At 39.4% G+C, this 24,841-nt stretch overlaps 1 pseudogene; it reads right to left on the bottom strand.

Annotated features, from left to right (window-relative positions):
• Positions 1–14,026: 14,026 nt before the first annotated feature.
• On the bottom strand, positions 14,027–16,200 carry LOC124100042 (moesin-like; annotated as a pseudogene).
• Positions 16,201–24,841: the final 8,641 nt, after the last annotated feature.

Genomic DNA, 24,841 nt, shown 5'->3' with positions numbered 1-24,841 from the left:
GAGTAACAGCTAAATGAATACCATAAAAAAGAGTGAACTATTATAAGGGGGTTGCCTATTGAGTGCATTTTCTGAAATAAAAAAAATGTTTTTAGAAAGCTTTTTTATGTTTATTAGTATTTATGCTTTGGAAAAATTTGGATGTGAATATGATTAAACTAATTTTAACTGCTTGCTGAGGGTTTCCTGAATATGAAACACCAGGTCAAGCAATTTTTCATGTTGCACTTCATTTAATCCTCACAATATCCTATAGATACAACCCTGCATTCCTCAGTCTCCTTCAATTATGTTAATGTGAGCATTCTGTCTTGAGTGCTGCGGTTAATCTGATCTGATATTCTTTTATCCTTCCTCCATCTCTGTGTCTCTCTGGGTCTCTGCACAGAGAGATATCATGCATTGTATTACATTGCTAAGAAGACAGCTCAGTCTAAGCATGAAACCACTGTGTTCTTTAGAAAAAACTATTATTGCTTAACTATAACTATGTTTACTACTTTTTGAACACACTCTTTGTTCTAGTCACTGTTTTAAGGCTTTTGCACATATTATCCTACAAGACTCATGACAACTCTGTGTGGTTGATATTGTCACCTTTGTTCTTCTGCTGGAAAATATAGGCACAGGCATGTCACATGAGTCATCCAAGGCCACATGGCCAGTAAGTGGAAGAGCTGGATTACGGTTCTCTTTGGATTTAAAGCTTGTTCTCAAATTTTTGTAGTGTATCATCTTCCTGGAAATTGGTATTAATATGTTATCCAATTTTATAGACCCATTTGAATTAAAATTTACAAGCAGTGAATGCAGAGATCTTAAGTCTACAATGCTATAAATTTTATAAATATATTTTTTAATCATCACACTGGAAAGATATAGAATATATAAATTACTGCAGAATACTCCCTCACCTTCCTTCCAATCACTAGCAAATAGGAAAATACTCTTCTGATTTTTATTACTATGATGTTTTCCTGTTATTGAACAGGAATAATCTGTGAACTGAAATTCTGTGAAAAAGCCACATCTACATATGATTCTGCAAAATGTTTGACCTTAGTTTACTAGAATATTGTAGTTGTGGAAAGATGGATAGTTGTACATCAAAATGGGTAGAACTGGAAAGTGTGATGCTAAGTGAAATAACTCAGGTACCAAAAGACAAGGGCTGCATTATCTCACTCATATAGAATCTAAAACCATTGATTTCATAGAAGTTGACAGCAGAATGGTGGTTACCAGAGGCCAGGGGGAGCAAAGGGGGCAGATGGGAAACTTTTGATCAATGGATACTAAGTCATAGTTACATAGAAGCAAAAATTTGTGGTGGCTCTTGCATAGCAGAATGACTATATATAATAATAATGTGATATATGTTTCAAAAAGCTAGAACAAAGAATTATGAAAGGTTTCACCAAACAAATGATAAATGTCCCAGAGATAAATAGATTTTGCTTGATTTAAACACTACACAATATATACATATATAAAAACATTCACACTATTCCACAAATATGCCCAACATTTGTTTTCATGTAGCTGTTAATTGTTTTTTTGTTTTTTAAGAAAAATGTTCTGGAGATGTAATTCTGTGATAAAGAACCTGCCTACTATAAAGAAGACCTTGGGTTTGATCCCCAGGACTACATTAAAAAAAAGTAAAAAAGATAATGCATTTGTGTTGAATTTTGTCAACTCTTTTATCTAAACTGAAATGATTGTGACTCTCTACTTTGTATTTTGTTAATGCAATGAATTACAGTGATTTTCAAATATTAAATAGCTTTTGTATTCCTAGGATAAATTTAAATATTATTTAATAGGTTGCTAAATTGTATTTTCCACTCCCTCCCTCTCTCCATCCCCCCTTTCTTCCTTCCTTTCTTTCCTTCCCTCCCTCCCTCCCTCCCTCCCTTTCCCCTCCCCCTTCTTTCTTTTTAATGTGGCACTAAGTATTGAACCCAGGGCCTGCTTGTCAAGTGCTGTATTGAACCCAGAGTATGGTAGTCAAGGGCTGTATCACTGAGCTACACCCAGCCTCTCTGTTGCTATATTTTAACAAAGTATTTTGTTTCTATATTTATATTTCAATATATTTAAAGTATATTTATTTTAGTTTGTAATTGTCTTTGAAGGCAATATTTTTGCCAGCCTTTGGCATGAAGATTATGTTTGTCTCAGGAAATAAGCTGAGAAACTGTTTTCTGAAGGATGTTCTATAAGTTTGACCTATTTTCTATATGAAATACTGACAGAATTGATCATTGAAATCATATTGAGGTTTTTATAAAAATGTATTTTCTTTGGTGGAAATAGGATTATTCACATTCTTAATTTTTGTTGTGTCATTATTTCTGTCAGGTCAAGTATCATTTTTTGATTCTTTAAATTTTAAGCTTTATTATGGTATATGTCTACATTTAAGAGTATGTATGTGATGAATATTCTCTTTTAGTATAATAAAATTTTCCTCTTAACTTGCAGCAATATCTCTTGTCCTGCCTCTTCCTTTGTCTTAACAGTATAAACACTTTAATTTTCTTATAGTAAGTATTTGTATGGCATATTTTTGCTTTTTCCTTCAACCTGCCTTTCATATTTAAAGTGACTGCCTTGAACAGCTTATAGTTCAGTTTTCCTTTCCTAATCAAGTTTAACAATCTCTTCCTTCTTTCAATTCTGAATAATAAGTGATAAGGGCTTGAAAGATTACTATGCAGTGTAATAAAGTTGTCTTGTATAGGACCTTACAAAACCTTAACACACACCTGAAGTCACTTATAAAAGAGATCATTTATCAATTTTCCCAAATTTTGAGACAATGATTTAGTCAAGACCTTAATGCAAAATGATTCTGGGAACTAATTTCACTTCTTCAATTTAATTTTATCTCAGTGGCCTTCATAAATTACCATTTTCCCTTTCATGAATGCATACAACATCCATGCTTTTAGAAGCTATAAAAGCAATATATTTAAAGAAAAATATTTACTGTAACTCTTGATTTTTGTTCTAAAGTACATTCTTAGTACAAAAGTACACATACACCTTTATATTATTTTAAAGGTCATTCTTGGGATTGTTTCCTAAACTTATTATTAATGACTTACTTACAGTTAATACTGTAACACATTATTCTCTTTTCTTCTATTGTTTTCAAATATTTCATACTTAAATATCTCATAAATTAAACAGTATGGTACAGTTTTTGCTTTAAATATTCATGTGTTTTAAACAAATTAAGACAGAATTTGGTTTCTACATTTACCTATATACTCATCATTTTCAGTGCTGTTTCTTTCTGTAGATTCTGCTCTCATTTTGTATATTTATCCTTAGCTTTATGTTTTCTTTTCAATTTTTTATATAATAGGTCTGATTAGGATGAATTCTCTCAACTTTCACTTATTTAAAAGTAACTTATTCCTCCTTATGTTTTGAATTATGTTTTTGATGATGAAAGAATTCTTGGTTGACTTATACTTTATGAGACTTAGAAAACATACTCTGGTCTTCTGGCATTCATTGTTTTTGGTGAGAAACCTTGTTTGTAATTTCTTGCTTTTTATTTGTTTGTTCATTTTTTCAAAATACATGGAATTGAACCCAGAGCTGCTATACCACCAAAGTATACCCCAGGCCTTTTTATTTTTTCATTTTGAGATAGGGTCTTGCTAAAGTTAGTTGCCTAGGCCCAACATGATTTTGTGATCCTCCTGCCTAAGTCTCCTGAGTTGCTGGGATTATATGCCCCCCCAACAGTGTTCCTAGCTACAGTTTGTCTTTTTAGGATTATTTTTAAGATTTTATCTTTTTTCTTTAGATTAAAAGAGGGTGACAACAATGTGCCTCGATATCATTCAATTTGGGGTTAATTTAAGTTTGTGAATTTGCCCATTGGCATTAGCACAAAAATTGGAAAATTTGGACCAATATTTTTGAAAAAATTATATACATATGTATATATTTTGAGATGGAATTTTGCTGAATTGCTTAGGACCTCACTAAGTTGTTGAAGCTGGCCTTGAACTTGTGATCTTCCTGCCTCAGTCTCCTGAGTCACTGGATTACAGGCATGTGCCACTATACCCAGGTTGAATATATTTTCAACCCCCTTTTTTCTTTCCTTTCTTTCAAAAACTCTACTTCCTATATAGTAGATTGCTGCAAATAATCCAACAGGCTTCTGACAACTTTATATTTATTATTCAATTGTTTACTCTTATTTCTCCAGGTGAAATTATTTATATCTATTTTCTTTCATTTTACTACCAGTCCTTTCTTCTTCAATCTGCATTTAGTCCCATCAAGGAAAATTTTTCTATGATCTAGAGTAGTTTTTCCATTTCAGAATTTTCATTTTTTCATAGTTTCCATCATAATGCTAAGATTTTCTATTTTTTGTTTAATTCTTATAATCATATTTTTTGTTTACTACACCAAGCCTAGTTTTAAAAATTAAATTCCTTGTCTGTCAATTCCAACTTTTAGTCATATCATGGCCTGTTTTTATTGACTACTTTCTCCATATTTGACAATTGGTCATATTTTTCTTATTTGATTTTATACCAATAATTTTCCTAGAAATTTGATTTATTGTAGAGACTGTTTGTCTAAAAGCTTCCTCTCATGAGTGCTATTTTTTGTTCAATAAGACACATTATTTTTTGTTCACACTCAACTTAATAGACTTTTCTTCCTGTGTTTGGTTATGAAGGCCATGTGGGAAACCTCAAGTGTTTACTGAAGTTATTTTTTTTTAACATGAAAGAACTCAGGCTCCAAATTCTCATACAGTGGCAAACTCTGGGATATCTGCTCTGTTTTCCCTTAGAATTCTTCAAGTCTTGCTTAGGTGTTTGCAATTTAGGAATGAGGCAAGAATAAGATTAATGATAATTTTGTGTCTTCTTCCATGGGGATCCCTCATATGGGATCCCTTCTTAACATGCACTTACTTTGAGAGCCCAGATTACTTAGTTTGACACCTCATTTATTAAAATATAATAAAATGCTATTTTTTAACTTAAGTAATACTATATAGACTTGGGAGTATTCTCAGGGGAAAGCCGTATGTATTTTACCCCGTGTACTTCATTTTCTTCAAGGACAAAATTCCTTTCCAGCTTTGCTTTTGTTTTTGTTGTCACTCTCCTGTGTGTTCATTTGTTTTTAATTTTTTTCAGATATTATAATCATCTGCAGGACAGTCAGTCACCTTCATGTGCATTAAACCTCATGAGTACATTTAGAATAACTGCTTTAACATTTGTACTTGGGAAAGGATTTGATGATACAGAGAGAGTGAATGCTGTGTTTGAAGAGAAATGCCCATAAAGAGTTGCAGTGTAGAACAAATAACTAGTGTGCAACCCAGTTGGCATTCTTGAGCCTATGTCCCTGCCCAGGGCTTCAGGCTTGACTGAAAAAGCACTAAAACCACCAGACGTCTGTTGGAAATAGTCCTTCAGGGAGCATAGCCTTTAAAGATTTACCAAAAATCAACTTAATGTCATTATAATAGAAAGACACACCTCCCTGATTGGAGATTTAAGACTCCATTGAGGCATGAGATACAGAGAAGTAGCCTGGTTGGAACATGCAATGGTGATATGCAAGCACAAGGAAAACAGGCCCAGAATTGTGCAACCCTGCTCTGACTGCACCTCTTCTTCAGCCCCCTTTCTAGTGTCCCTCAACAAGTGATAAAACTTCAGACCAAGGCAGGTGACACTCAGATTGCTGTCACTCCCAATCTCAAGCGGGTATTTTTCCGCATTATAGAAAGTCTAAGACTCTCTTCCTTGTACCTGTTGCAACTCACATTCTCTTCTGTGACTTGATAAAGTAGCTGGGAGGTCCTAGGAGGGGCCTTCTCTACTTCTGGAGTCCTGCTCAGACCCTCATGTAGCAATAATATGCTATTAAATAATATGCTATTATCCCATCATTTTGTTGTTCTTCTTCTTGATTTGCTTTACTGTTTTCAATCTCTTTTATATCACAATGATAAAACACAAAATTTAGGGCTATTTTCTTATTTTAAGAAGGTATCCTCTTTTTAAATAGCTGAACACAGGGTCCATAAAGTCACCTCTCATATCATTGCTTTGTAAGTCCTGTTCTCACAATGTATACAGAACTAGAGGAAAGATCTGACAATTATGCATGATCCTGGCTTTACTTTTCTTTCCAGATTTTTTCATTGGTACATTATGGTTGTACATAACAATAGAATTTGTTGTTACATATTCACGCATACACACAATATAACAATAAAATTTGAAAATATCATTCCCCAGTACTTTTCCCAATCCCATAATTCACCTGATTCCCATCCTATTCTGATCTCCCTTTGATTTTCATTGGATCCCTGCCCCCCCTCACCCCATCTTTCTTTCCCTTTTTCCTCTTTCGCTTTCACTTGTGACAGAAAACATAACATCCTTGACTGTCTGCATTTGAATTATTTCACTTAGCATATTATTCTCAAGTGCCATTCATTTTCCTGAAAATGCAATCATTTCATTTTCCTTTTAATTTGTTTGTTAAAATTAGTTATATATGAAAGCAGATGCATTTTTACAAAATAGAGCACAACTCTTCATTTTTCTGGTTATACATGATGCAAAGACACATGATATACACAGGGTAATAATGTCTATTGCTGCAGTCTGGCTGGGCACAATTCAGGAGCCACTTGTCAAAAGAAACGAACTTTAATTTTACAACACACATGCCAAACCACACAGCTCCTCTGGAAAAACCTTCAGAGCCCAACTGCCACCACAGGTTTCCCACAAGCCTCTCAACCTCCCCCACTCCTCCTGCTCTTGAGGCTGATTGGCTGGGTTGCATGGGCATAGCCAAAAAAATCCCCCAATGAGCAGCTCCATGGTCTGAAAGGGTGGGGAAACAGCCCATGAGCATCACCGCAGAGGAGCCAATCAGTTGGCAGCTAGAAGTTTGCTGGGGCCGCTGTGAGCCAATCATCAGCTGGCAGCTGGAAGTTTGCTGGCAGGAAGTTTGCTGGTAGCTGGAAGTTTGCTGGGGCCCCTTCAGCTGTGGCTCTCAACAGTCTATCTCATTCCACCATCTTTCCCATCCCCATACCCACTGTCCTTCCCTCACTCCCAGCTGGCCAATCTAAAATTTCTCCATTCTTCCCTTGCACCTCCCCTCCCTAGCCATTATGGATCAATATCCACATATCAGAGAAAACATTTGGCCTTTGGCTTTTGGGTATTGACTTATTTCACTTAGCATGATATTCTCCAACTCTATTTACCAGCAAATGCCATAATTTCATTCTCCTTTAAGGTGGAGTAATATTTCATTGTGTATATATAAACCAGAGTTTCTTTATCCATTCATCTATTGAAGGGCATTGAGGTTGATTCCACAGTTTAGCTATTGTGAATTGACCTGCTATAAACATTGATGTGGCAACATCAATGTAGTATGCTGATTTTAAGTCTTTTAGAAATAAACCAAGGGTGGGATAACTGGGTCAAATGATCCTTCTATTCAAGTTTTTTTATGAGGAATCTCCATACTGATTTCCGGATTCCATGCATCAATGTGCAGTCCCACCAGCAATGTGAAAGTGTCTGTTTACCCCCACATCCTCACCAACACCTTTATTGCTGCTATTATTCTTGATAATTGCCATTCTGACTGGACAGAGATGAAATCTTAGGATAGTTTCGATTTCTAGACCTCTAATTGCTATAAATACTCAACATTTTCCCATGTATTTATTGGTTGATTACATTTCTTCTTCTGCAAAGTGTCTATTCAGTTCCTTAGCCCACTTATTTATTGGGTTATTTGGAGTTTATTTTGTTAAGTTTTTTGAGATCTTTATATATGCTAACATTTGTGCTCTGATGTGCATGTGATAAAAATTTTCTCTCATTCTGTAGGCTCTCTCTTCACATTACTGATTGTTTCCTTTGCTCTGAAGAAGACACTTAGATTGTAGAATCACATCGGTTACACATCCACATTTTTACATAATGCCATATTAGTAACTGTTGTATTCTGCTGTGATTCTGCCATCTGTATTTGGGGTAAAAATGGGAGTTCATAACCCACTTGAATCTAATGTATGAAATATGATATGTCAAGAGCTTTGTAATGTTTTGGACAACCAATAAAAAAAATAGACACTTAGTTTGAATCCATCCTATTTATTGATTCTTGATTTTATTTCTTGTGCTTTAGAAATTTTGCTAAGGAAGTCAGGTTCTAAGCCAACACGATGAAGATTTGGCCTACATTTTCTTCTGTTAGGTGCAGAGTTTCTGGTCTAATTCCTAAGTCCTTGATCCACTTTGAGTTGAGTTTTGTCCAGGGATTTAATTTCATTTTGCTGTGTATGAATTTACAGTTTTCCTAGCACCATTGTTAGAGAGACTATCTTTCCTCTAATGTAAATTTTTGGTGTTTTTGTCTAGTATGTGTTAACTGTATTTATATGGGATTGTCTCTGTGTCTTCTATTCTGTATCATTGGCCTATGTGTCTATTTTGGTGTTAATAATATGCCATTTTTGTTACTATAGCTTTGTAGTATATTTTATGAACTGGTATTGTGGTATTTCCTCCTTCACTTTTCTTACAAATATTTGATTTGGCTACTCTGGGCCTCTTATTTATCCAAATAAATTTATTTTAAATTTTTTTTATTTATTTGTTCTAACCAGTTGTACATGACAGCAGAATGCTCTTCAATTCATTGTACAAAATAGAGCACAATTTTTTAATTCTATGATTGTACATGAAGTAGGATCACTACATTTGTGCAATTATACATGTACCTAGGGTAATGATGTCCATTTCTTTCCACCATCTTTCCTACCCCCATACCCACTCTCCTCTCCTCCCTCCCCTTTAACCAATCCAAAATTCCTCCATTCATCCCATGTCCCTTCTCATTATGGATTAGCATCCACTTATCAGAGAAAACATTTGTTTTTGTTTTGGGGGATTGACTTTTCTAATCATGATATTCTCCAGCTCCATTCATTTACAAATGCCATAATTTTATTCTCTCTTATTGCTGAGTAATATTTCATTGTGTATATATACCACAGTTTCTTTAACCATTCATCTATTGAAGGGCATCAAGGTTGAGTCCACAACTTAGCTATTGTGAATTATGCTGCTATAAACATTGATGTGGCTGCATCATTGTAGTATGCTGATATTAATTCTTTTGAGAATAGACCAAAAAGTGGGATAGCTCGGTCAAATGGTGGTTCTATCTTACCTTTTGTTCTTAATAAGAAATCTCTATACTGCTTTCCAGATTGGTTGCACCAATTTTGAGTCTCACCAGCAATGCATGAGTGTGCCTTCCCCCACCCTCGATTTTTGTCAACACTCATTGTTGCATATATTCTTGATAATTGCCATTCTGATGGGTGTGAGATGAAATCTTAGAGTAGTTTTGATATATGCTTTTAGCAGTGAATCTTGCTGCTATTTTCCTAGATACTAACATTCATTTTTATAAGTTGCACATAAATTTTACCCACCGAAACATGGGTATAGGGAGGTGGCAGAGGATAAGAAAAATAGGAAAAAATTAAGACTATTAAGAGAAGATCAGCATGTCTATGTCCCTGGAAAATTAACTCAGCAATTTAAATTTGTAATTTGATAATCAGAAAATTTATCATTATCTTGATCAGCACATAAAACAGTCCCCTTTGATATCATTTCTTGTCCAAGATAGACTGCTGAGGAGCCATACAAGTGAGATATTGAATGGAGACTTAGTGCACCCAGGTTATGATACATAAGTTAAATTGATGATTAGGCACATTTCAAGTTTTCAAGGTTTTATTCTTCATTTGAACAACATACATTGAATAACCTGTGCACTACATAATTTCCTAAGTAGTTGACCTCAACAAATAAAGGAGTGACTTTGAAGACTCCAAAATTCTTTCTTCCTTTCTCGCTTGAAAAGAGCATGTTTTTTGGCCTTACTGATATTCAAGGCTAATGGAGTTGCTTGGTATACTTATTTATTTTCTGGATTTTTGTTTGTTTGTTTGTTTACTCCTATTCTGATATGCTTCATTCTGCAATAATCAGAGATACTAACTGAACATGAACTTTTAAGTGCTTAGTTAATTTACAAAGGTTTTCTTTAACTAAAAACAGATATGTCTTTTACCATATCCCAATAGATCTTGCACATACAATGCTCTGAAAAGAGTAGAAAAGTTTGCACTTTTATTATACTTAATATTTAAAGATCCCAGATATTATGGTTTGGATGTGAGATGTCCCCCCAAAAGTTCATGAATGAGAAAATGAAAGAAGGTTCATAGAAGAAATGATTGGGTTAGGAGGGCCTTAAACCAATCACTGATTTAATCCCCTGATAGGGATTAACTGAGTGGAAGATGAAGTGGTAGGATGTGACTGGAGGAGGTGGAAATTGAGGCATGACTTTGAGGTATATATTTGTATCTGGCAGGTGGACTCTTTCTCTGCTTCCTAATCATGTAAGGCCTGTGCCTCTGCCACACTCTCCTACATTATGTTCTGCCTCACTTTGAGCCCAGAGAAATGAAGGCAGCCTTCTATGGACTAAGACCCATGAAACCATGAGCCCCCAAATAAACTTTTCCTCTTATATAGTTGCTCTTGTTGGATCTTTAAATCAAAGTAGCAAAAAGTCTGACTAAAATAGCAAGTATACCTCAAAATTTCATGAGGAAAAATACTATGTATTAGGCTTCTTGACAGCCCTGTCTATATACAGTTTATTTTATATTGATATTATTCAGTAATCTAAGGGTACAGCAGGATTTTAACCAAGACTGCTAGGACTAGAGTTCACATCCTCTAAGGAAAAAGAGGATTACCCTAGGTTTTCACAGGCCACAATGAGCAATGAATATTCCCATCTATAAACAAAAGAAAAACTGTTTGCCCTTTTAAGAGCTGATGAATGAATTGAAACTTTTTCAAAGATAGTATAGCTTCTTTTTTTAATGTTATTTCTTTTTTTTTTTTGAGAGAGAGAGAGAGAAGAGAAGAGAGAGAGAATTTTTTAATATTTATTTTTCAGTTTTCTCTGGACACATCTTTATTTTATTTTTATGTGGTGCTGAGGATCAAACCCAGTACCGTGTGCATGCCATGTGAGCAGGTTACTGCGTGAGCCACCTCCCCAGTCCAGTATAGCTTCTTTGTACAACTTATAGTATGAATAATTATCAATAAAAAAAGAACTTTTGAACTCACAATAGTACAAATGTGATGGAAAAGGCTGTTTGGCAAGTTTAGATTAGAAGCTTTTTGCTATTCTACTTATCTTTTTTCCTAAACATGAACTTAGTATCATGCAAAAAAAAATGCACATTACAGACTTTTGATGCAACAATACTTCACAAAAATTTGATTTGCATTAAGTCAATACTGTAAATAAAGAATATATATTTGGATTCATTTTTTTAAAAGAGTGATGAATAGCACTTCTTGAGCTTATTATATTTCTTGAAAATAAAACTTATATAGCAGGATAAACTAGCATGATTTGGTGAAACATGATGGCATATGCCTGAGAAAATTAAGATTGTATGAGCATAGAAGAGAACTCCACATATAACATGGAAATAAGACAAACCGCAGATTTTCAAATAACTTGCTATTCTTATTCTCTGTTCATAACCACTCTCTCTGTTATTCTGATCTGAAATTTTCATAAAGTTCCAGTTTTACGCTTCACTAAAACAAAGACTGGCAATAATGCTGAGTCCTATCATATTGTATTATAGTTCAGTTAGGCAGAAAATGGTCATAAAGGACTAAATAAGAAGAACTCATATCTGAGAAAGCTACTCTGAAGACGACTTCTAACCTGAAGGCCTAGAATAAAAAAGACAAAAAACCTAAATAAGTGTGTGTAGTGTGTGTATGTATGTGGGAGTGAGAGAGAGAAGAAGAAGACAGGATGGGGAAGATTGAGAGACAAAATTGGGGGGGGGCAGTGAATATAGAGAAGTATGCTTCAAATAGATTTGACCTAGAGGCTAATACTGAGAGCACAATAAGATATAGACAATGACTACAGTCATGAACATCATTTCCTTACTAATTAAGCAAACTGTGAAAAACCACAGAAAATACTTTATGGGCTACAAAAACATTCCAAAATTATTAAATTCAGAATTTGTGCCTATTAAGAAATATAGACATATACTAACACTTTATGTTTACAAAAAGTTACAGAAAATCTAGGTTGTGAAGTAAATAAAAATAATTAAAAATATGTAGAAGCCAATGATTAAATATGATGATTTTGTGAACTGAACAAAAAGAGCCTTATGTCTCCCTCTTTGTCTCTCTCATATATTCTTTTTTTATTTTTTTTGAAGTTTTCCTAAATTTCATTGACACTGAAATAGAACATGGGGTGAGCATAAACCCTGCCAAAAACAATTTTTAAAAAAACCAAAAATACACACAAAAAACCCTGAATACAAAATCTAACTTTCTCCCCAGCATCCCTGGGGTAGGTTACTGCCCTTCAGGCAGCTAGATTGCCCCACAATTCCAGATTTGAATTTAGCCAAAACAGGGCATATCACCAAGTGAGTATTAATATAATTCACAGCAATGCACACAAGACTCCCCAGGGTCAGGTGGGGGGGCGGAGATTGAGGAAGGCTCTCAGTTAGGGGCACTGCATGGAGGGAAAGGATAGGCCCATGGGGGACTAAACCCTGGGGAGAAGGCTAACAGGAACAATAAAACCAAATACCAAATGATTTAAAAATGGATTGTATGACCTATAGTGACAGGTAATATCACTAATACTGAAAGTTTCTTACATAACTGTTTCTGGCAAAATATCATTTTATAATTTAGTATATGCTGCCCAGGTAAAGGAATGAGGCCAAAATGATCCTGCCCCAAGACTAATATTTTCTAATGGCGCATTAGCAATAAAGGCAGAAATCAATATTGAGTTAGATATCACTAGAATATATAATACTGGTAGAAAGAAAAAGAGCACACAAGACAGAGAGGAGGAGGCCACTTCTGGGTTGAGAGCAAGGGGTCAGGGGTGTTGAAAGGACCAGGTTAGAATCCCCAGCAGCTCTCTGATACGTAGCTCCAAGGGACACCACAGCTGGTGACAAGACCTGGTTAAAGGTTTGTCAGAGGTAGGGCCCAGTCACCACCTTGGATGGGGATGATGGGAAGGGGCTACTGGGCACCTGAGAGGGTTGAGTAAACTGAAGGACCAGAGGCATGGGCTTCTCTCACCACATGCTGCTTCTGCTATCCACTTCCCAATTGAGCCTACTGGTGTCAAGATCTAGGGCTCACCATACCAAGACCCACACATCTGTGAGGCAAGAGCTGTGTCCCATGATAGGGGAAGTGGCCTAGAGCTCCTGGCTGGGAAAATCCTGAAGGCAGGTGTGAACATTCCTCCCTTTTGGCAAGAGCAGTGGTTGGGGGTGGCTGAGCTTTTGGGTACTTATCCCTATTATTCTAACTGTAGGGGATTTGTGGATTGGAGGGGCATGGGTAGATACAGAGAAGGAACCAGGAATGTGGAACTACAAGGGGTACTTCTGCCCATAGAGCTCAATTGAGACAAGCCTAGGCTCATATAAGGCATCGGGGCAGGATCTTTTACCCAGCATTAGCTGACAAAAAGTGCCAATGGCCTTCCAGAATGATAGTGAAGCCTTTTGAAGGCACAATCTCCCTCATCCCACCCTGGGGAGAAACTGAGTCCCTGAACTCAGGGACAAGGCTTATTGGGACTGAGTTTGTAACAGGCCCAATCTGGGAGGTAGAAACAAAAATGACTGAACATCTCTTTATCCTCCAATCATTACCAAGCCTAAATTACTCTAAAAAGGATGGGCATTGGGAGGCCAAATCCTATATAAGTTGACACACTAGAGCAGATAACCAGGGACCTGTCTGCTTCCCTATACCCTGTGATACCCTAACCCTGTAAATCATAGGCCCTGGAAGAGGAAGTCAGTGGTGGGGTAGGGGAGAGGAGCTAGTTTTCACCACACTCCACATTTGACTTCCAAAGGACAATAGTAAGTAGGGGGTGGTCAGTTGCCAACTGAAGTGAAAGTGCCTCTGAGCTGGGGAAATGGTTGGTTCTAGCAAGCTAGATTAAATGGAACAGAGAGGGGAAACAGGGTCCCATTGGCACCACATTGGGCTATTTGTCCGCCCAGGGAAATGAGTGGGGACTGAGGTACTAGGTTTGGTCCCATGGCTACACTGTATGCTTGGCATGACTTCAGGGCTGCTCTAGTTAGTGGCCCCAGCACAGTGTGAGTTAGGCAAAAGTATAAGGAGTGTCAGGGAAAGGAAGAAGGGAGGAGGGGTCCCTAGAGGCTGGGTGCCCTTTACACGGACTCAAACTCATCCATGGGCTGCTTGATGTTGCCCTGCCAGATCTGGCACAGGGTTTTGTATTTGTCTCGGCCCAGTCGCATGTTCTCAGCATGGATCATGTCATTGGCAGTCTTCTTGGATTCATCACGGGCATTGGCCAGCTCTGAAGTAAGAGCCTTCAGGTGTTTCTGCACATGCTCGTTCTTCTCTGCCTCAGTGGTACATTCCTCTTCATTGCGGTCCTTGGCCATAGCATCCGCCCTCAGATCAGCACTGGCCTCTGCCCCATTCTCATCCTGTTCATCTTGCTCATTCTCCGCAGGCTCTGCCACATGAGGTGTACTCATGGCAGTCTTCAGTTCAGCACGGGTCTTCTCCAAGTCTTCCTGTACCATCTGAGCCTTTTGCTGCCACTCCACAGCCTCACTCTCCTTCTGTCAGGCCATCTCCAGCTGAGAGATCCGAGCTGTCCGCTCTGCCCTTTCTGAAGTCAGTTGTTCCTGGATCTTCTTCTGGTCCCAGGAAGCCTGCAGCAGGGCCTCCTTGGCCTCTTCAGCTTCTTGACGTTCTTGGCCAGCTTTTCAGCCTCGCTCTGAGCACGCTTCTGTTCTTGCTCAAGTTCCAGAGCCCTGTGGGTTTGTTCTTCCAGTTCTTGCTGAGCCTTCTTAGTCTGTTCCTCGATCTGCTTCAGCTTCTCCCTTTGTTCTTCCTTCTCCTGCTCAATCTTCTCCTTCTCCTTTTCTGCCATTTCCTGTTTCTTCTTCTCATTTTCCAGCAAAGCATACTCCATCTCCTTCTGGTGCTTCTCCTCCCGGGCCTGTGCCTTCATCTGCTGCACTTCAATGGTGTCAGGCTTACTGCGGCGCATGTATAACTCATGGTTCCCAGGCCCAGGGCCAAGATTCGCTTGTTAATCCGCAGCCGGGGAGCATAGAAGACAAACTCTGGGCTTTTTTGTCAATAGGCTTGATGACAAATTTCTTATTATTGAAAGAGATGTTCCTGATTTCACTCCAGGGGAAGCCAATCTTAGGAGTCAGTCTGTCATTCTGCTCATAGATGTTGAGACCCAGGGCATCTACCCCCAGCCACAGCTCTGATCCTTTTTTGTTCTTGATGCTGAAATAGTTCACACCATACATCTCCAGATCTTGGGCAATCTTCAGATATTCCAGGACAGCATCTTCTCTAAGCATGCCTCGGTGTTCCTCATGCCACACCTGGATCCACTCCTCCCACTGGTCCTTGTTGAGTTTGTGCTGCTCCAGGACTCTCTGGGGCAGCAACTTGTCTCCAGCCAGGTAGCCAGATTTGTGAACCTCCTTATTGAAGTCACCATACTTGGACTGGACAGCATAGGAGGCCAGTAACACTGCAGTTTCAGGTGGGAAGTAAATGTCATCATTGAGAATGCCCTCCTTCACTTGCAGGAAGAACAGGCGCTGGGTGATGTCCTGGATCAATTCCTCAGGGTAGAACTTGGCACAGAACTTGAAGAGCAGGGGGCTTTCCTTCCAGACATCCTGTGCTGTCACCTTCTTATTGAGTTTCAGCCAAGTGGAGAAACCCTTAGTGTCTTGGTACTGCAGACCAAAGAACCAAACTTCCCTCAGACCAATAGTTTTCACCACCTGGTCAAACAGCTGCTTGCCAGTGGTGTTGGGCTGGATGGCAAACTCCAGCTCTGCATCCATGGTGGTCACACGCACACTGATCATCTTGGGCATGGTGGAGGCAAAGGCGGCGGAGTTGAGGAAGTTTGGCTAGAAACTGTTGGGCAGCGCTGAGCACGTAGTACCCATGGCTCAGACTCCAGGGGCGGGGGGCTCAGATTGGGCCCCTCTCTAGCATCAGGGAGACTGCGTGGCTTCCTGCTAACAGGCCACGACTTCATAAACCCCACCCAGGAAAGAGCACTCTCTCATATATTCTTAATGAATATACTCTGATACAGACACATGCTAGTATAAATGATAAAATGTCAACAAGTACTTTAAACCAAGAAACAATATATTTCATTCATTCTGAACAAGAAAATTAATTATTATATTTAAAAATATAGTAAAGCCAGGTGCAGTGGTGCACATCTCTAATCCCAGCAACTTGGGAGGTTGAGTCAGGAGCATTACAGACACAGGCCAGCCTCAGCAACATAGTGAGACCCTACCTCAATATAGAACATAAAAAGAACAAATAAAAAAGTAACCAACAAAAAATAGGGGGATATAGCTCAGTGGTAAAGAGCTCCTGGGTTCAATACCAGAAAGCCACTCCTCCCAAATGTATAAGTATAATTAAAGAATGAATTAAGTCCTCTTCATTACCCCTTTTGATTGCTTAGGTAATTAAAGCTGGTATTATGAGAACTCACATAGTTAATAAGTGACTGGTGTCAGATATGAAGTAATCTCTAGTAATTCCAGAATTAGAAGAGCAAAATGGTCAATCTGATCAATTCAGTGAGAACATAAGCTCTAGCTGCCATTCAAATGTATTTAAAAAATGAAGGCATGTCAGTAAACACACTTTGCTGAATCCCTTCCAATTATTAATAACTGTTTAAAATGACTTTAAAATGTCTTGAAATAATTGAACATATTCTTTTGCTCTTTTTTTTAAAGGTCAGAAGATCAGGAAGTGTTGATGTGGGTGGTCACCTCTGTTCCATTTGGCATCACCTGGGGTCAGCTGATGATGGGAGACCAACTTCTGAGAAGGCATTTTCACTCTAGCACCTTACTTTTCCTGGCTTTTATATCCCTAATGTGGCCTCCCATCCTCTAGATCCCTCCATGTAAGCTTGGGTGTGGGTAGCTGCACTTAATATATGGTGACTACTTTACAACAGCCAGGAAATGGACACATCCAGGCCAGTTAAGGGTTATGACCACCACTGCCACAGTGTCCGTTCTGCATATTCTACACGTCTAGTAATCACTGGGCCATCAGATACAAGTAAGTACATAAACATCTTCTACCTATTGATGGGAGAATAGTAAGGACTGATTTGCAGATGGAGATATTGTTGTGGCCAACATTGAAAGAAGTTGTCACAGACTTCAAAACCTAAAATTTCAAGTTGATTTAATTCTAGGTTCTTCAGACCTTTAATATATTTACTATCCTCAAAGGGACTTCAGCTTCTGATTCTCCACAAAAGCTTATTTGAACATCTACTATTAGTGCCGCAGTATGGCTGGGCACAAAATAACCGAGCCACCACAAAGCCTTGTAGATTCAAACAGCAACTCTTTATTCCCTAACTCTCACTGACACTCTCCCCACACTTTCAGTGAACACCCCGCCTCCACTCGGCTCCGCGCACCAATTCTCTCAGAACCCCGCAAGAACTCCACGGGAACTCCAAAGGAGTGGGCGCCTGAGGCAGCAGGATATGCCCTAATCCCAGAAGGATCCCCCCTAATCCTGGAGCCACCCTATTCCCAGCAGGATCCACCCTAAACCTGGAGCCACCCTAATCCCTGAGCAGGGTCACCTTTCAACCCAAAATGCCATGCGTCATTCCTACTTGGCTATGGCTCTCAGCATCTCCCCCCTTCTGTTTAGTTAAACAACAAGCAATGTGGCTTAGGGACCGTGCCTGTTAGGTTGTCCAATTCAACATATGGTCCTTACCCATCATCAGATGAGCTGACCTCTAGGCGTCAGCCTCCTGTCTTAGGTTGGTACCACTGCAATTGGATCATACCCGTCACTGACTACAGGTCCAGCATACAGCCATACTTGTGGATAGGCCTATGCACCAGTGGGGGGGTGAGGTTCTTTGCCTCACCTCTGTTGGCCCCCAAATTTGGCCATGGTGCCAGTGGGGGGGTGAGGTTCTTTGCCTCACCTCTGTTGGCCCCCAAATTTTAGACCATCACTAGCAGAAGGGAGGAGGATACAGAAATGCCACGACACCAAGCCAATTGACGGCTCCTTTGGAAAAATTGTATCACCAGTGACACCATCAGCAAAGATACGCCAGCCCTACCACAATTTGCTGTACCAACAGATAGTTCACAATGTATACAAGTGATACATAGTCCAGGCAAGTTCTGCAAGCAGTTCAAAGCAGAGGATTCTATCAATATGTCCATTTCCTCCCAAAGTAAATCAACTCCTTGATTGAGCATTACTTGTTGAGTTATTATTCATTGATGCATCAGTTTATACAGTTTACTGTGATAGCTATCGAAGAAGCTGTAGTTTGGATTTATCTTTGTCTTCACCGGCACTGGCATGAAGATAAGAATTCTGGCAGTGATGCTAAAAAAATATGTAACATTCCAACAGGTACTAAGAAAACAATTTTCTGAACAATTTACATTATCCTGAATAGAATTATTAAATATAATGAAAAGGAAAGGTGAAAGTAAACAAACAGATCTGTTAACCTCCTTATTTGTACACATATTAAAACAATCCTCAACAGCTGTTTACCCAATTTAAATTAAACCATTAAAATCACATGAATAAAAAAAAATTCGGATCCATTTTTTCATGAACGCTCCTCATATATGATATATGGACATATGCACACAGAGACATACAACACAAAACACAAGTGTGTACACAAACGTACAACACATAAGACAATAGTAAAGGCTTTGTAGCTTTACACAGGTGAAATCTCCTTTGCAATGTTTAAAAACTCCACAGTCAAAAAATAAAACTGATCAGAAAAACATTAACATATGTCTGTATGAGCTCAAAAAATAAAATAGAACTTTATGATGTGGGAAAAGGCAATAATAAAACAGATATTGAAAAAAGCATCCTGGTTAATCACTGTCGCAGATGTAAGAATGGCCAGCTGGAGCTCTGGATATCAGCTGTTATGGATTTGAGTCAAATCATCTTCTTCTTGGTCTGTAGAAATCGCTTTGGTTAGTCTCTCTGGAATCCAAATTGGCTGCTGTTCTCCCTGTGGAAACACACAAACAGAACCCCGACTCCAGACAATCATTGGGTCAGGACCTTTCCATTGTCCTGTTAGAATATCTTTCCAAAGTACCTTGGGCTTATGTACATTTTTTGGACACATATGCCTTTCTGAAGCACTAAGTCCTGATGAATCAAAATTTAAAAAGTTTAGAATAAAAGGGTTAATTTAAGTTTATCTTTGGGGGATATATACCCCTTTCCAATTCCCTCTTTTTGTTTTAATAAGTACATTTTAATAGTTTGATGAGCTCTTTCAACTATGCCTTATCCCTGTGGATTGTATGGGATTCCTGTTAAGTAAAACATTAACTGATTTTTCTTCAGGGATGATGTTCCAAAATATCCTATATGCATCCTTTGGAGATTTAAAGATCCTTTTCAATTTAAGTCTTCCAAAAGCATTTTGCCTTATTTTTTTTTTTAGAATTACTTTAGTCCTTTTAATTTTTTGATGTGGTTTTAAACCAATTTCCTTCTAGTTTAATGTTTTCTAAATTGGCTCTTGTCTATAAATTTTAACACCCTCATCTGAGACTTCTAATTTCTGCACCACCAGAAATTAAAGTTAATGGGCTTTTTGAATAAAATTGCTAATAATCTCTTATTCTTCTATTTTATCCAATATTTGACTTTAAACTTCTCTCTTCTACCTTTTTCTATCTTGAATGTCTGTATCTAATAGTTGTCTTAGCTTTTTGTATTTTTTATCTAAAATACCTTTATTTGACATTTTTAACCATTTTTTATCTTGTTTCTATCTTCTAGTTTTCTTCTAAGGTTTGTATATTCACCCTTAGTTGCTTTTTTTTCCTCCTAGTTTTTTTTTCTTAATTTTAAATACTAAGTATGTTTGGATAAATTGACTTTGAAAATATAAATGATAAAATATGTACAATATTACAAAAAAATCAAAACATATGAAAAACACATTAAGAGATTATAACATGAAAAATTATGAAATTATGAGAAGTAAAAACCATCAACACACATCAACATAAATGGAATTTCTCTTTCTTCTGGTTGTACATGATGTAAAATCACATTTGTTGTATAATTATACATGGATGTTAGATTCATTCTACTATTTTTTCTACCCTTTTACCCATCCTTCCATTCTCTTCTCTCTACCTAAACCAGAGCGACGCTTTTCTTACCCCCAGTTGTAATTAGCATCTTCATATCAGGGAAAGCATACAGCCTTTGGTTTTTAGGTAATCAACAACCAGCAAGCCAGGTCTACAATTCTTTAAGAAGTACTCGTTTTTAACTTTAATCTCTACTTTTGTACTCAACTTTCCTCTTATATTTAATTGGGTTCAATCTTAGTACTGAGAGTAAGACTTACATCTTGTCTGTCTTATCAATGAAGGCCTAGCATCTCTAATGAACTCTGGTTGTTTTAGTGAAAGTTGTACTTCTGTAAGACATTAACAGAAAATATTATGAAGTTTACAAGAAAAACATAAAATGATATTATGAAGAGTAAAGCCATATTGAGTTTGTATAATAGCTATGATGCAAGAAACATAACTTTTATAATCTGAAATCTTTACTTCAAACTTCAATTTGAAATTGCTCTTGTAAATCTAATAAAATTTAAAAGGTTTGTGTATGTAAAATATATGTATACAACTAGTCTAAAAGAAGCAAGTAACAACACCATAATTACACTGTTGTTCTTATTTGAACCAAGTTTAGTTTTAAAGAAAAAATAAGAATCTGTAGTGTAATGCTCTAAACTTACAGTGATTTTTAAACAGAGTTCTACATAATAAAAATCCTTAAGACTAGTTTCTCTCAATAAAAAAACAATAATCCAAAATTTAACTAGATAGATAAGAGCCGATTTACTCCCAACATCACCATGTGTATGTAGGGGCAAGAGGATCTTTACTCACAGAAGTCACTGGAAGCAGCCAGAGCCCCCATTCCAGAACCTCTCTGATGTCACACTTGTCGTCATGGCACTCTGGGTGCACACCCAGAAGAACCATCTGGTGGCTCTCATTTGTTTGAGAGCAGGCGATGAGCCAAGATGGTCTCAAAGGTTTTCTCACCTTAACCCCAAACTCCAGCCACATATGTCTGGCTATTGCCAAGCTTTTGGGCATGTCTTAAGGTGGCAGCACTGACCACTTTGAGTGGCCTTTTTTTCTCCATCCCGTGAGTATCCATTGAAGCTGCTAGATTTCTTACAAAGAGCTAGAAGGGAAAATAGTGATAGTGAAGAGGCAGGGATGTGGAGAGAGAGGATCAGGAAGGGGAAGAAGGTTATAAAGTCAGAAGCTTAGAGATCTAGAGTGCTTGATGCATTAAGGAAACTGTGGGTAATGCTAGTGACATTCGATGGTGTCTTTGGTGTGTTTCTAGCCTAGATATTTAAAACTGTCCTTAAGGAGTGTGAGTCCTATATCAGGTAGGCCAGGCCTCATGGGGGCACTCTGAGTTGCCCCAAAATAGAATTTAGTCTGCTTTGTTTTCAGCTACCAAGCCCTGGCCCAGAGTCAGAATGGGCCTTTCCAGTGGCCACTGGGCTCCTCTGTCTCCTCAGTTTCTACAGCCTCATTTGCATGAACATATGGGACCCAGGCACCTGCACAATGGTAAGGCCTCAGAACCTGGAGAAGGAGGGAGCAGCCCAAGGGCTGAGGGCTATAGGGTGATTTCTAAAGTGCTCACCCCACCTAGGGCCTCAGAATCCCTTCTCTCAATGTCATCCTTAATTAGGTGCTGGCAATTTATTTCCCAATCAACTGAGGTGTGATAAAACAGAATCCTGGAGGTTTTCCAATTGCTTTATAAGACCTAGCAGGCTGGCAAGAGAGGCCAGCAGGCTCTTCTAAACCATGCAAAATTGATCCTTCCTCCTTCCCATTTCACACATGTCTCCAAGCACAAATCACTATTCCAAAGGGTAGAGCTCCATAGAGAGCTCTTTTCGCTGGAAACCCCCATCTCTCTGAATGCCAGCTCATGTGAGTGGTCATCTTGCTCAACAGGGACTGGGATTTCCTTGCCCTCCTGCTCCACACCCTCTTGCTGTCTAGTGAAGCTATGGGGATGTCCCAAGCAGCACAGTGCTCGAAGGGCCGCCTGCCACTACCCAAACTTCTTCCCATGCCAGGCTCTGTGGAGCAGAACTCAGAGGCATCCTATGAGGCACAGGTGAACAACAAATGTTTCCCAATGCCATGGTGTGCCAAATGTCATCTCCACCGGCTGCCCCAAACCTACCACTGTGAAACCTACAACATCTGTGTGGAGGTGAGTACTCCTTCTCCCTGTCCACTCACCAACCCATCCCCAGGCACCTGGCCAGGATAAGGAACCACCCATCATAAGGGGGCTGGGAGGTGGGTCAGTATGAGACCATCTTTCCACACTGCTAAAAGTAGGTCTGACACACTGTTGGTCACTTACATATGTCATCGTCTCTGTGTCTGCACCTGTCCTGAGAGGCTGGCCTTGCTTGCACAGGTGCTAACATGCAAAGGGCATTCCATCCATGCTGACCAGGTGGAGTCAGGGGGAGGAAAGGCAGTGACTGTCTCATACCCTGCTTTGCTGATACTATATACCCAGACTTTTAGGCTGGCTGCTTCCCTGTTCTGGGGATCTTTGCCTGTCTACCTCTGGGTGTCCCAGTTGGAGTGTTTCCTGTGTTCTCAGTGCTTTTCTCTCATGTGCACACCCTGCACGGTTTTATATGTGCATAAGGCTGGATGGGTAAGGCTGTTTTTTTCATCCTTATCCAGTATCTGAGAAAACAGAGGCCAGATTTTTTCTACATCCTGTTCCAAGTGACACTGGGAAGGTCTTGTCCTCAGTCGTGACAGGTGACCTGATGAGCCATGGAGTCCTTACTGTTCTCTAGCAATGGAAATGCCGCTTTCTCCATGGAGATTGGAGCTCAAGTGTAGGCCCACAAGCAAGTGGCCTAGAGGACTGGGTTTTGGGAGCCCTCAGGATTTGGGAGTTCTGGAGGCCAGGCCAGACAGACCCTCAGTGCTGCCTCCTCTCCCCTAGGAATTCGACCACCACTGCAGGTAGATAAACAAATGTATGGGACACCGCAACATCAGGCTCTACATGCTGTTCCTCCTGTCATTGTGCCTCTACCTGGGTGCCATGCTGGCTAGCTGTGTGGTATTCCTGTACACAGGAGGAACATGCCCTTCATGGGCAGCCATGATGTATCCACGCAGTCCCAAGGGCCCACACTGAGACCAACTCTGGTGGAGGGGAGGGAGGGGTGGTCAGCCAAACGGCTGGGTAACTGAAGGCAGGGATGACTGGGTGGGGCTATAGGGTGAAGTCAGTTGGGAGGACCCTTGGTGGAAACCCTTGAAGGCCAGTGGGGGCGGGGCAGGACATGGCCTGTGGAATTGAGAATCAAGGGGGGAGGGCATGGAGTAGGGAAATGAAGGTTGAACAGGGACAGGAGGCACCACAGTGAAGTGGGTGAGGTTGGGCTTGGGTGTAATGGACTGATGGTCCAGTCCAGGGAGGAAGAGTGAGTGGGTGGGGGTAGGTGGGGCATAAACAGGAAGGAGATGAGTCCATGGAAAGGCAGGCCAGGGAGGAACTGTCCCCTGGCTTGGCTTCTTAGCCTGTGCACAGCTTCATCATGGCTGTACCTGCTGCGTGCCTTCTGCTGCCACTCATCCTGCAGCTGCTCATCAAGGCCAGGGCAGTGAGCACTGCAAGGTGCCCCTATGAGACCCAGGTTGGGGGAACCAATTGTGTGTGCCCTGATACCCAGCTGGGAGGCAACACCTTCCACCTCTGCCACTAGGCACTATGTGTGCTTTCTCCACTGCCCTTGATCCTCATGGTGCCCCTGATTCCTTCCCGACCCACCTCTTAAGATGAAGCTCAGATCTCCCCTCCCCATGGAGCTGGGTGGGCATCCTCCCTCTTAGGAGCATTGCATGAAAGCCTACTGTGAGCTAGGATGTGTGTTATTTGAGGGATGCATACAGAGGTGAGTAAGTACTTCATGCCCTCTCGCTGATAAGCAGCTTGCAATCAGAGTAACACAAGCAGACCCCCAGGAACACTCAAAGAGATGGGGTTGGTCCTGAGTGGCAAGGCATGGGCTGTAGAATAGGACATGCCACTCTGTGTGACGTAGGTGTGATTTTGGGTTGGCAGAAGGCTGGAAGGCATTGCCTGTGAGAGGCAAATCTGTGCACAAAGGCATGGAAACAAAGAAGTAGGGTGTGAAAACAACAATGGAGAAAGGGATCTAATTCAAGCACAAGGTGGCATGAGCAATGAGGTTAACCCCTTGGGATCAAGATTAAAAAGGCCCAGAAACTCAACCCTGAAATATAGTTTTCATGAAGTGCAAACCTGGGAGCCATGGTAAAATTTTCTAAAAATGTCATTAATGAGGAATACTTTACAAATCATAAAATTTATCCTTTAAAGTCTATAGTTAGGGATTTTGACAAATGCATACCATTGAGTACTCTCCATGATGATCA

Source organism: Marmota monax, unplaced genomic scaffold (genome assembly GCF_021218885.2).
Source record: "Marmota monax isolate L192 unplaced genomic scaffold, Marmota_monax_Labrador192_F-V1.1 WCK01_AAM20220418_F8-fsc00053, whole genome shotgun sequence".
Lineage (NCBI taxonomy): Eukaryota > Metazoa > Chordata > Mammalia > Rodentia > Sciuridae > Marmota > Marmota monax.
This window is presented reverse-complemented; position numbering and strand designations above follow the sequence as displayed.